We start from the raw sequence: 14765 nt of genomic DNA on the forward strand, positions 1-14765 counted from the left end.
GTGATGCAGCAGTGTCGAGGCTTTGTTGGTCATTAACATCAATGCAAATATGGTCTCCAAAGATCTCGGTTACTATAGAGCCAGTGCAAAGCATGTCTGGAGGAATTTCAATGACATCCTCTCCAAGGTTATGTTCATTAGACAGCTCACCATTTCCAAGTTTAAGCAACCAAGTGCTGTATTCAGGATCAGTGGAGCGCATGTTGTTAATAATTAGCGGTAGTCTGGTAAAATGTTGCCAATGTTCTGAATATTTAATGCAGGAATCTACAATGTCTATTCTTGTTCCATGAGCGATGATGGGAAGACATTGTCTGAAGTCTCCTCCAAGAACAATAACTTTACCTCCAAATGGTGTTTTATTTTTTTCAGCAACATTTGTTGTCATGATGTCACGTAGAAGTCTATCTATCACATTCAATGCATGTTTTTGGACCATAGTGCACTCATCAATAATAAAAAGTTTTGTACTCTGTAAATGTTTTCCTGCATTTGTATCGTTTTTAATCCTGGAAACAGATGTTTCGTTGATCGGAATAGGTATGCCATATAGAGAGTGGATTGTTCGGCCTCCTTGTATCAAGTTAGATGCTATTCCTGTAGTTGCTGCAGGTGACACAATTTCTCCTTGTCCTCTTAAATGATGTGTAAGTAGATGGTATAGGTAGGTCTTTCCACTGCCACCAGGTCCATCGAGAAAAAAGCACTTTGGTATTAAACTGCTATTTTGTAAAGCTTCAGTAATGACATCATAGGCAAAAAGTTGCTCCTGATTAAGAGTTTCTTTCATCTCTGCAGCTTTTTTTAACTCATAATCCTTATCATATTGTTTAAGGAGTTGTTTAATATTTTTTGCTGGGCGTGGTAAATTATAATCAGCAAAAGTTTTTCCATGGACTATGAGGACATCTTGGACATCTTTCATAGCATATCCTTCACAATCGATACATACCACAGCAACACTGAAGAGTGTATGACAATAGTCTTGTAAAAAATGGTCCTTAAATTCATTCCACAATTCAAGTGGATTACTGGGGGGGCCAAAAATACAGATATAAGCAAACATGTCTCTAAGTTGGGAAGGCATGTTAAGAATGCAAGCATCTGTTAAAGTATGTCTCCAGATGCTATCATCAAATAATAATCCAAGTGCTAACGCAGCATCCTTAAAGGTTTCATGCATAACTCCATTGACGGTTTTAATGCTGTCAAAACTGGTAGCAGCTTTTACATGCAGTAACAACAAACGTAAATAATAGCGTTCTTGGTCTTTCACATTAACAGTATACATTCTTCCAATAACTGTGAGACCCCCTCGTTTTCTTTGTTCCCATGTGCCTTGTTTCCAAACGTAGTGTTCTGGAATTTCGCGGTAGAAATAGTTATGTGCATTGTGGTCGATCTTATTAAGGTTGAAATACGCCATAAGTGTAGAATTGGAATTGAGCTTTTGATGGATGTTGTCTGCAGAGTCATTCTCATGAAAATAGAGTGGTTGAGAATTAGGCAGATGTACGGCTAGGCGAATGATGGCATGAGATTGTTTATGCATAGGAAAAGCAAATATCCGCCATGCAGCCTCAGGTGCACTAACATATCTGGTATCCGTAAATTGGTGTGTTTCATCATGTTGGATGTTATTTTGGGAAATTTCAAGGTTGGCTTTGTCATGTCCTTTGTAAACGTATTTAAATAAATATTTTACACTTTGAATGGAAGCACATATTTCTACATTAATATGGCACTTGTATTTGGTGAGTAAAAATGGGTTATATGGAACTACCCATGAATTGTCAATCGTCTTAGAATGGTGTTCATATGTTTTGCCAATGGGTCTGCGGTAAGTGGGATAGCCATCCTTTTCTTTGATGGTATATGGTTGGTTTTGTTTTGGGAAACCTTTGCTACACTTTCCAAGATCCATACAGGGAGAATTAGGATTGTGTTCTCCACAGGGACCATGAATCATGTGTTGAAGAACAATGTTATGGAGCTGAGGGTAGATTGTTTCATCAGGTATTTCAGCCCAGACTATATTGTCTATGTCCGCCTCAGTCCGTAATTTAGACAGGCTGTCAAGAATAATTAAAATATGAGCGTGTGGGAGACCATGCTTCTGAAATTCAATGACATGGACCATTGCAGTGACGTTTCCAAATAATCCACTGCTAATGTCTTTTAAGAGGGATTCCAGTTTAATTTTAAAGACACGTGCAACCAAGTCTGGTCTGTGTTCAACACGCTGCCACGGTTCTAAATGTGTAGTAATCTCATTCCACTTAGGATTACATGTCATGGTGATAAATAGATCTGGTCGACCATACTTTGTAACAATAGCCATAGCATCCTGGTAGCGCTGCTGCATGTTTCTTGGACTGCCTTCAAAAGAAGATGGTAAAATGACGGTTTTCCCAATAGGGATGCCCTTTTGAACCGATTTTTTGAGTAGATGTTCTTGAAGGAGGCAGTAATCCTCCACTTTTAAATCTTTTTGGTGTTTGCGGATGTAATGTAGGCGATTAGCTTCGATTTTGACATAAGCATCTACTAAATATTGCTGTGTTAGCTTACCACCATTGAGGAGTGGATTAAAGTAATTTCTGACAGATAACATATAGCAATAGTATTGGAGTTGAGTGATCCTCCTCGAACTTTTGCCTTGTTGTTTGAGTCCATCATGCCATCCTTGGTCTCCATAAGGGAAAAATATTGGATAGAGGAGGGCATCCAAATTGCTATGGAGAATACTAATTTGTTGTGTTTTTGGAGCTAAAGGGTTATGGGGATCAGGTTTTAAATGAATTAATATGTCTCTATTGAAAGGTGGCTCACCATTGTCATTTTGAAACACGACTGCTACTTCACTGACAGTGGGATTATTGTAGCGTCGAGGGTCTTGAGTACGATCTTGTTTAATAGCCATAGTGATGTTTGGCATGACAGTTCCGTTTTGTAGAGATTTAATTTTTTCTTGTTCTTCCACATCACGTAACATTTGATAAGCTTCCACAAAAGGATTAATAGTTTGGATTTGAAGGGCAATAATGTTCATCAATGTAGGATGACATTTTTGATTTTCTTTACATCGTAAGCGTTGTTCGTTTGCGGTAGTGGTATCGAGAATGTAAAGTTGGGCAAATGCGCGTTGCTGGTCATCTGAGGGATGTAGTGTTCCAGTTCTATGATAGATCTGGCCATGTATGCGGAAACAGTATGGGCCATATCCAAGAGGTGGTGAAATATTTAGAATCATAGAATCGTAGAGTTGGAAGGGACCTCCTGGGCCATCTGGTCCAACCCCCTGCTCAAAGCAGGATTCGCTAAATCATCCCAGTCAGATGTCTGTCCAGCCTCTGTTTGAAGACTTCCATTGAAAGAGAACTCACCACTTCTCGTGGCAGCCTGTTCCACTCATTGATCACTCTAACTGTCAAAAAGTTTTTTCTAATATCTAATCTGTGTCTCTTCCCCTTCAGTTTCATCCCATTGCTTCTAGTCTTTCCTTGTGCAAATGAGAATAAAGTTGATCCTTCTACAATGTGACAGCCCTTTAGATATTTGTAGACAGCTATTAAGTCTCCTCTCAGTCTTCTCTTTTGCAAACTAAACATTCCCAAATCCTGCAACCTTTCCTCATAAGACAGGGTTTGCAGACCGGTCACCATTCTGGTCGCTCTTTTCTGAACTTGCTCCAGTTTGTTGATGTCTTTTTTAAAATGTGGTGCCCAAAACTGGACACAATATTCCAGATGAGGTCTGACCAAAGAGGAGTAGAGGGAAATAATGACTTCACGTGATCTAGACTGTATGCTTCTGTTAATACATCCTAGAATTGCATTTGCCTTTTTTGCTGCTGCATCACACTGTTGACTCATATTCAGTCTGTGATCTATTAGTATACCCAAGTCTTTTTCACATGTGCTGTCACTTAGCCCTATTCCTCCCATTCTATATATGCTTTTTTCATTTTTATTGCCCAGATGTAGTACTTTGCATTTCTCCCTGTTAAAAACCATTCTGTTAGTTGCTGCCCACTTCTCCAGTTTATTTAAATCTTTTTGAATCCTCTCTCTCCTCTCTAGTATTAGCTATCCCTCCTAGCTTTGTGTCATCAGCAAATTTAATCAGTTTACCCTCAATTCCTTCATCTAAATCGTTGATAAAGATGTTGAACAATACAGGGCCCAGGACAGAGCCCTGTGGTACCCCACTTGAGACATTCTTCCAACTGGATGTGCAGCCATTTACGACCACTCTTTGGGTCCGATCACTAAGCCAGTTATGAATCCACCTAACAGTTGCCTTGTCCATTCCATACTTAGTCATTTTTTCAATAAGGATTGTATGAGAGACTTTGTCAAATGCTTTGCTGAAGTCAAGATATACTATATCTACAGCATTTTCTTGATCCACCCAATCAGTGATACCGTCATAGAAGGAAATTAAGTTAGTCTGACATGACTTATCAGTTACAAACCCATGCTGACTCTGTTTAATCACTTCATTCTTATCCAGGTATTGACATACATGTTGTTTAATAATTTGTTCAAAGATCTTTCCTGGTATAGAAGTCAGACTCACCGGCCTATAGTTGCCTGGGTCCACCTTCTTCCCCTTTTTGAAGATAGGAACAACATTTGCTCTTCTCCAGTCTTCTGGCACTTCTCCTGTTCTCCAAGAATTTTCAAAGATTATGGAGAGGGGTTCAAAAATTTCTTCTGCTATCTCCTTCAGTACTCTGGGGTGTAATTCATCTGGACCTGGAGACTTGAATTCATTTAGGTTAGCTAAGGCCTGTTTCACACTTCCGTTTGTGTGTCCGCCAAACGGATCCGTTTCCGTTTTTTTGACGGAAACTGATGCAAACGGATCCGTTTTTAAAAAGACGGATCCGTTTTTTTGACGGATCCGCGGTAACCACTAATGGAAGTCTATGGGACAAAAAAAACGGATCCTGAAAAAAAAAATGGCGGATCCGTTTTTTTACGGAAACCAACGGATTTTGACGGATTTGAAAAAACGGAAGTGTGAAACAGGCCTAAGTGTTAGCTAAGTGTATTTGCACCCATGGAGGCAAAAGCAAAGGAACTGTTAATACTTCGAATATTATCCATGAAATTTTTGCTAAATTCACTTTGCCCTTTCAGCAAACGTGTAAAGACATCAGTATATTGTAGTATGGGTACATGGACTTTACCCTTCTGACAGCAGAGCGTAAAGTTGTTATCAGAAGGTATCCCTGCTACAAAATGCAAAGCTTCGCAATGCTCACATACATGGGTCATGTCACCACAGCTGTGTTCGGTAATACTATTTTCATCATTAGTGAAAATGTGAGGTTGTAGTAGAAGTGCATGTCCAACCGATGGGGTGCGCCTAGTTTTGAGACCAACGTATATTTGTCTTGGTTGCACTTTCTGCGGGCTAACTGCAGCTTGTATGTGAAGAAACTGTGCGTTGGTATTGAATGGTGGTATTGATAGGGCAGAAACAGATTGCTGATTAGTTATGTCAGTGAACGGCATATAGGATGAAGTGTGGTAGTAACTTGTTCCACATGCTGATGTGGAAGCATCCTGTTGTGAGTCTACTAATAATGATGAGGAAGAAGCCGTCTGTTGTTGGCGGTGATGGCGTGTAGAGGCTTCTTCAGCCAATGTAATAGATTTAGAGTTAGGGGATTTGTGTGTGAGGCGACGGCGTTTATAAGCCTTAATCTTCTCAAGACGATGGTGTTTTTCCTCAGGAGTCTCATTAGCACGGCGTTGTTTTTGTCGTAGTGCTAAAGCTGCTTTCCTTTCACTGGCATTGGCATACTTTGTTATGACTCATGTTGGCACAGGTAAAGGAGTCTATTTGGCAGTTATCTGGCAGTGTAGAATGCGTCCTGGAGTATTGTAGAGTAAACAGATACTAATTGACCCTGTAATTGCCCAGCAGTAGTTATGAAGTGGTAGTGGCAAATTGGCCCTGTAGTTAGATACCGGCAGAGGAGCAAGGCAGCAGTAGTTATGGCGGTAGAGGCAAATTGGCCCTGTAATTAGACACCGGCAGAGGAGCAAGGCAGCAGTAATTATGGCGGTAGAGGCAAATTGGCCCTGTAATTAGACACCGGCAGAGGAGCAAGGCAGCAGTAGTTATGGCGGTAGAGGCAAATTGGCCCTGTAATTAGACACAGGCAGTGAACAGTCAGAGGAGCAAGGCAGCAGTACTTATGGCGGTAGAGGCAAATTGGCCCTGTAATTAGACACCGGCAGAGGAGCAAGGCAGCAGTAGTTATGGCGGTATTGGCAAATTGGCCCTGTAATTAGACACCGGCAGAGGAGCAAGGCAGCAGTAGTTATGGCGGAAGAGGGAAATTGGCCCTGTAATTAGACACCGGCAGAGGAGCAAGGTAGCAGTAGTTATGGCGGTAGAGGCAAATTAGCCCTGTAATTAGACACTGGCAGAGGACAAAGGCAGCAGTAGTTATGGCGGTAGAGGCAAATTGGCCTTGTAATTAGACACCGGCAGATGACCAAAGCAGTAGTTATGGCGATAGAGGCAAATTGGCCCTGTAATTAGACACTGGCAGAGGACAAAGGCAGCAGTAGTTATGGCAGTATAGGCAAATTGCCCCTGTAATTAGACACCGGCAGAGGACAAAGGCAGCAGTTATGGCGGTATAGGCAAATTGGTCCTGTAATTAGACACCGGCAGAGGAGCAAGGCAGCAGTAGTTATGGCGGTACAGGCAAATTAGCCCTGTAATTAGACACCGGCAGAGGAGCAAGGCAGCAGTAGTTATGGCGGTAGAGGCAAATTGGCCCTGTAATTAGACACAGGCAGTGAACAGTCAGAGGAGCAAGGCAGCAGTACTTATGGCGGTAGAGGCAAATTGGCCCTGTAATTAGACACCGGCAGAGGAGCAAGGTAGCAGTAGTTATGGCGGTATAGGCAAATTAGCCCTGTAATTAGACACCGGCAGAGGAGCAAGGCAGCAGTAGTTATGGCGGTAGAGGCAAATTGGCCTTGTAATTAGACACCGGCAGATGACCAAAGCAGCAGTAGTTATGGCGATAGAGGCAAATTGGCCCTGTAATTAGACACTGGCAGAGGACAAAGGCAGCAGTAGTTATGGCAGTATAGGCAAATTGCCCCTGTAATTAGACACCGGCAGAGGACAAAGGCAGTAGTTATGGCGGTATAGGCAAATTGGTCCTGTAATTAGACACCGGCAGAGGAGCAAGGCAGCAGTAGTTATGGCGGTACAGGCAAATTGGTCCAGTAATTAGACACCGGCAGTAAACAGGCATAGGACCAAGGCAGCAGTAGTTATGGTGGTACAGGCAATGCCAAGCGTCCGCACAGCAAGTCGGCGTGAGGTAAATGACGCAATTTCACGAATGCAAGATGGCGTCGGCGAAATCTCGTGAGATTTCGCCGACGTCGTTAACACCTCTTGCCATGTTAACCCTCAACACACCACACCGCCTCAACACACACTCCTCTCACCTCCACTCATGTCCTTTCACTCCACATACATTCCTTTCTCTCACTCCGTTTCTCATACTCACACCGTCATCGTCGCTGCCCCGACATCTTCCTCCGCCGCCGCGATCCAGGCGTTCTCCAGGCCGCCGACATGTTCTTGCGGGACGCCATCTTGGATTTCGTGAAATCCCGCGATATTCAAGATAGCGTCGCCGCAACAACATGTCGCTGGCGTGGACGACATCGGGATCCAAAAAGATGGCGTCGGCGAAATCTCGCGAGATTACGCCGACGCCATTTTGGATCCCGATGTCGCCCACGCCATCGACATTCTTGCGGGACGCCATCTTGGATGTCGTGAAGTCCCGCGATATTCAAGATGGCGTCGCCGCAACAACATGTCGCTGGCATGGGCGACATCGGGATTCAAAATGGCGTCGGCGTAATCTCGCGAGATTTCGCCGACGCCATCTTTTTGGATCCCGATGTCGTCCACGCCAGCGACATATTGTTGCGGCGACGCCATCTTGAATCTCGCGGGACTTCACGACATCCAAGATGGCGCCCCGCAAGAACATGTCGGTGGCCTGGAGAACGTCTGGATCCTGGATCGCGGCGGCGGAGGAAGATGTCGGGGCAGCGACGATGACGGTGTGAGTATGAGAAACGGAGTGAGAAAGGAACGTATGTGGAGTGAAAGAGTGAGTGGACATGAGTGGAGGTGAGAGGTGTGTGTTGAGGCGGTGTGGTGTGTTGAGGGTTAACGTGTGTGTGTGTGTGTGTGTGTGTGTGTGTGTGTGTGTGTGTGTGTGTACGTCACCGGTTACAACTGGACGGAAGTTGTCACAACCGGAAGCTGGTTAGGGCATTTATTATTATAGATACATGAAAAGATGCATCATATAGTAGGCATGATCTAAACATCAGAAACAATCACAAAAATAACTCTCAGAAGGTATAATATCATAGAGTAGGTTTAAGCTAAAGATATAATCTTTTGTAAATTCATACATGAACTCTATCCCTTTTCTTATCCTCTCCCTTTCCTCTTTTCCTCCTTCACAAAAAAAAAAAAAAAAATATACCTAATATTGTGTAATGAGATCCATTCTACTATTCAGTCCGTCTGGAACTCTAGTCTCTAATAAAAAGATCCACCTACTTTCTCTGGATAGGATTTTACTTTTAAAGTCACCACCCCTATGTGGTTTTGTAACCACCTCTATTCCCCTAAAGGAAAAACTTTTTAAATCTCCTTTATGCACATTAGCAAAGTGTTTAGCAACCGCAGAGGCTCCTGCAATAGGCAAATTAACCGAATCCGACAAATGTTTTCGCATACGCTGTTTCAATGAATTAGTGGTGCAACCCACATATTGAAGTCCGCAAGTATTGCAATCAATAAGATATATTACATATTACAATTAATAAAGGAAAAAATCTCAAGGTTTTTTCCATTTTTTTTATAGAAGAAAATGTTTTTGTTTTGACAATATATTTGCAACACTTACAGATTTTTGCACCACAACCGTAACAGCCTACAATTTTCATCCAATTTTGTTTCAATTTTTTGTCTGGATCAGTAAATAAACTTGCCGTCAACATACAACCTATAGTAGGAACTCTCCTCGCAACAAATTTAATTGTTTTTTTTTTTTTAATATTTCTTTCAATTCACCACTTTGTTCTAAAATGGGCAAATGTTCTTTAATAATGGAGACTATTTCTTGATACTGTGGACTAAATTTGGTGCTAAAAACTATACCCAATTCATTGTTTTTTTTTTCTTTGATATTTTTATATTCCAACAATTCCTGTCTATTTAAATTGTCTACTATGCCTCTCGCTCTTTTTAGAGACCAGTTTGGGTAACCCCTAGATTTTAATCTTTTTACCAAAAGTTCAGATTCTTTCATACAAGTATCTTTTTCTGTACTATTTCTTTTCGTTCGAATCAGTTCACCAGTAGGTATATTCCTAATTACATGATTAGCGTGACATGAATTTGCCATCAATATACTGTTCACAGCTGTAGATTTACGATAGGGTTCCACCAACACTTTTTTTCCGATTCGAATCTAATTTCAAGGTCAAATCCAAAAAATTGATTCATGTGGCATGTGAATTTGAGATTAAAACTATTGTTTAAATATGAAAAGGATACTAAATCCTTCTTCCCCCTCCACACAAAAACCAAATCAATGAAACGTCCCAACCAAAAAATGTTATAACCAAATGGATTATTAAGATGAAAAATATACCTCTCCTCCCATACTGACATAGTTAAATTTGCTAAGGATGGTGAAAATTTGGCCCCCATGCTCACTCCCTGTATCTGTAAATAATATTTCTCAAAAACAAAATAGTTATGAGTGAGCAAAAATACAAATTTTTACCCACTTAAATCTAGACCCATTGGTAATAACATTTTTTGGTTGGGACGTTTCATTGATGATTTGGTTTTTGTGTGGAAGGGGGAAGAAGGATTTAGTATCCTCCTTTTCATATTTAAACAATAGTTTTAATCTCAAATTCACATGCCACATGAATGAGTTGTCAATTTTTTGGATTTGACCTTGAAATTAGATTCGAAAAAAAGTGTTGGTGGAACCCCATTGTAAATCTACAGCTGTTAACAGTATATTGATGGCAAATTCATGTCACACTAATCATGTAATTAGGAATATACCTACTGGTGAACTGATTCGAACGGAAATAGTACAGAAAAAGACACTTATATGAAAGAATCTGAACTTTTGGTAAAAAGATTAAAATCTAGGGGTTACCCGAACTGGTCTCTAAAAAGAGCAAGAGGCATAGTAGACAATTTAAATAGACAGGAATTGTTGGAATATAAAAATATCAAAAAAAAAAAAAAAACAACAGTGAATTGGGTATAGTTTTTAGCACCAAATTTAGTCCACAGTATCAAGAAATAGTCTCCATTATTAAAAAACATTTGCCCATTTTAGAACAAAGTGGTGAATTGAAAGAAATATTAAAAAAACTCAATTAAATTTGTTGCAAGGAGAGCTCCTACTATAGGTTCTATGTTGACGGCAAGCTTATTTACTGATCCAGACAAAAAAATTGAAACAAAATTGGATGAAAATTGTAGGCTGTTATGGTTGTGGTGCAAAAATCTGTAAGTGTTGCAAATATATTGTCAAAACAAAAACATTTTCTTCTATAAAAAAATGGAAAAAAACTTTGAGATTTTTTCCTTTATTAATTGTAATACAGAAAATGTAATATATCTTATTGATTGCAATATTTGCGGACTTCAATATGTGAGTTGCACCACTAATTCATTGAAACAGCGTATGTGAAAACATTTGTCAGATTCGGTTAATTTGCCTATTGCAGGAGCCTCTGCGGTTTCTAAACACTTTGCTAATGTGCATAAAGGAGATTTAAAAAGTTTTTCCTTTAGGGGAATAGAGGTGGTTACAAAACCATATAGGGGTGGTGACTTCAAAAGTAAAATCTTATCTAGAGAAAGTAGGTGGATCTTTTTATTAGAGACTAGAGTTCCAGACGGACTGAATAGTAGAATGGATCTCATTACACAATATTAGGTATATATTTTTTTATTTTGTGAAGGAGGAAAAGAGGAAAGGGAGAGGATAAGAAAAGGGATAGAGTTCATGTATGAATTTACAAAAGATTATATCTTTATCTTAAACCTACTCTATGATATTATACCTTCTGAGTTATTTTTGTGATTGTTTCTGATGTTTAGATCATGCCTACTATATGATGCATCTTTTCATGTATGTTTATATATTGTTGTTTGTGGCAGTTATTCCATATCATTGTTGATTCATTACTAAATGTTTACATCATTGGTCTATGTATAAAACATGTTCAGTATGGGTATTTGCCTGGCAACATTTTTGAACTGAGTTTCAACCATCTACTCAGATGTTTTTAATTGGTTTGTTCCACTGTTTTTAATTAATGGTCATTTGAATATGTTCCACAAAGGAGGATATATTGCTAGTGTTGGAGCTCAGTTCAAATAGGACCGTGAGGAAGGCACATAGTGCTGAAACATGTAGTCCCTTGCTGCAATGCTATTAATTGATTGGAGTTCCTTATACTTTTTATGACATAATGGATTAATAAAGAAGTTTTTACAAATCTGGTGAACTTTCGTCCTTTTGCTGGATCACAATTTCTATATATATATTTTTTTTTATTCTATGTGTCTATTCTTTCGTTTCTTTATTAAAACTGTCAGTGTGAGTTTACTGTATAGCACACTGAATTGCCGGCTTTGCTAAAAGACACCGAGTGCGTATTTCTCGCAAGTCACACGTGTGGTCCGTGTGTAATCCGTATTTTTTGCGCACCCATAGACTTGCATTGGCGTATTACAGGCGTAGTACGCTGACAATCGCTGCATGCTGCGATTGGCACGGAGCGTAGAATACGGATGAGAAATATACGGCTGGTGCGAGGGACCCCATAGAGAATCATTGGTCCGTGTCTAATGCGTGCTTTTAGCGCCTCTCACTCGGCCGTATTCCTCGCCAGTGTGACCCCGGCCTAAAACTAAAAATCGCTGACAGCGGATCGAAACCGGCGCAACAACCTAAAAATCAGGGGCATACCAGATAGCATTCCTCAGTCAGAACTCAGACTAAGCAAAAAATATGCTAAGGAAAGCTATACCTTCACTAACCAACCACGAATTAAATATAGACAGGATACACCTGTTACCACGTCAAAGTCACATCTCACCTGATAAACCCAAGGACACCATCCTTCACCTACATTTCTTTAATACAAAAGGAGAAAATCCAGTCCTACATCAGAGACAATGGTTCATTTCCCGATCCCTTCAGTCACATGAAAATCTTTGCGGACTTCTCAAAAGCGAAAACTGACGCTAGAAAGCAATTTAGAGAGGTCACCCTTATTTTAAGGGATAAAAACCATCCGCTACAGATGGGGTTTTCCCACTAAGCTTTTGGTCTTTTTTTTTTTTTTTTTAGAGGGAAAACTCTCTCTCTCTACAACCCCAGGGAAGGAATGCAATTTATTTCTTCCATCTCCGTCATTACAGGGGGAATAACTATATTAAGGTTTAGGTCACTTATTTCAATAACAGTTAAATTCTGTGATTTACGCATGTTTTGTTTACCAAGCCTTTGTCGGGAACTTCTTTTAATTATGGGAATACTGTGGGATCCACACCACAAACTTTTCCCCAACCTAGGAGATATCTCATAGTTGTGAGATCCTTCAGGAAGACTCAACTCAAGAACATTATATAAGGTTAGGTTAACAACTGGTTACTCTTGTTCAAAGTAATGTTCCTGACCTTTGTATTTTTCATTTTTTATTTTTGTATTGTTGTCTTTAAACTTTGTAAATATCTTGACCAGTGCTTATCTTGTGGTATTTGACCAGGTTGACACTTTTTATTGCATTACTTTTGATTAGCCAGGTACCAAAACATGTCCATAAAACTCATGTCATACAATGTCAGGAGATTGAATAGCCCCAGGAAAAGATATGTCCTATGGAAAGAAATTAAAAAAAAAAAAAAACAAGCAGACGTGATTCTGCCTACAGGAAGTAAAACATCCGAAATTTGACAAAAATTATTCTAATATCTTCTTTTCCCTTAGTTCGAGAAGTAAAGCAGGGGTGATCACAGTGATCAAGAATTCTGTCCCATTTAAGTTGGTCGAAGAGGTGTCTGATCCCCAGGGCAGGTATCATATCCTAATATGCTATCTCAACAACAAACTGTGTACCCTAGTAAACATCTACATGCCTAACAAAAGACACCTAAAGTTTCTAAACAATTTACAAAAGAAAATTGAGACATACAAAAAGGGGGATTTAATTTTCCTAGGGGACTTTAATATGGTCCCTGACAGCCACCTAGACTCAACTTCCTCCACCTGTCACATTCAACCTTCTTTAAACAAATGGATTCACCAAAACGAGTTATTTGATGTTTTTAGATGTTATAATTCCACTTCTAGGGAATACACATACTGCTCTGAAGTCCACAAGACTTCTCGTATAGATTTGATTTTGTCCGATGTCTTCACACTAAACAAATATTTTGGATAAAACATTTTCAGACCATTGTCCGGTCATTGGAGAAATCCGGCTAGGTCCACATATCGAAAACACTTTCTTACGGAGATGCAGCCCTACTATTTTAAAAATCCCCGAGTACAAAAAAAAAGAAATAGAAACAATACACTATTTTCGCGAGAATACCTCGGACGAAGTTAACCCCTTCACTTTGTGGAATGCAATTGTGAAAGCAGTTATTAGAGACCACCTAATACAAATATCCACTAGACACAAAAGAACGCAGAAAAAAAAAAAAATCTAAGACTTAGTCACAAATAAAAAATAAAGACCAGCAAAATAACCTCACTCCCCGTTCACCAACAATTCACTCAGAAATAATGACATTGATGCAACAGCTAAAGACAGAAATTTACTCAGAACATGATTTCATGATTAATTACTCCAAATTTAAAACATACTTCTCCATCAATAACCCAACAAAATTTATGTTAAATAAATTAAAACAGGATAGAATAAAGAAACAGATTGATAAAATCAAGTCTTCAACAGATTGCAATATCCTTTGAGTGGTGTTTGTAAACGCCTTTGTGGAATTTTACAAAAAAATTTATACAATCTAGCTAATGACTCCTCCCTATAACCCTGAAAATACCACCACATTTTTTAAAGACTTAAAATTGCCAAAAATTGACACCACAGAATTAGAAATATTATCAGCTCCATTCACAGCTAAAGAAATAGAAGATGCAGTAAAAAAAACCACTTAAACCTCAACAATCTCCAGGGCCAGATGGTTATACTAAAGACTTCTATAAAGCTCTCTCTGATCTATTATCTCCATATTTGGCTCGGGTATTTAACCAAGCAGCTACACTTGGAACATTTCCCAAAGAAATGCTAGAAGCGACGACTATACTAATACCCAAGCCAAAAGGTGACTTAGATTTGGTCTAAAATTACAGGACCTTTATCTCTGATAAACAGGGATATAAATTGTATTAGAAGATTATCGCAGACAGATTGACAATATTACGAGGAAGAATGTTACTCAATGACCAGATAGGTTTTGTGGAGGGACGCCAAAATAACTCTCTCACCTGGACCCATCTAAAAGATTTGATTAATAATTATGTCCTGTAGGGGGCAGCAGTTATTAATCACCTTTTTAGACCACACCTACCTAATCCTAAGGGCCCCGTCACACATAGCGACTCACCAGCGATCCTGACG

The sequence above is a fragment of the Dendrobates tinctorius genome, unplaced genomic scaffold (assembly GCF_039654945.1).
Source record: "Dendrobates tinctorius isolate UK_male_01 unplaced genomic scaffold, ASM3965494v1 ptg000028l, whole genome shotgun sequence".
Taxonomy (NCBI): domain Eukaryota; kingdom Metazoa; phylum Chordata; class Amphibia; order Anura; family Dendrobatidae; genus Dendrobates; species Dendrobates tinctorius.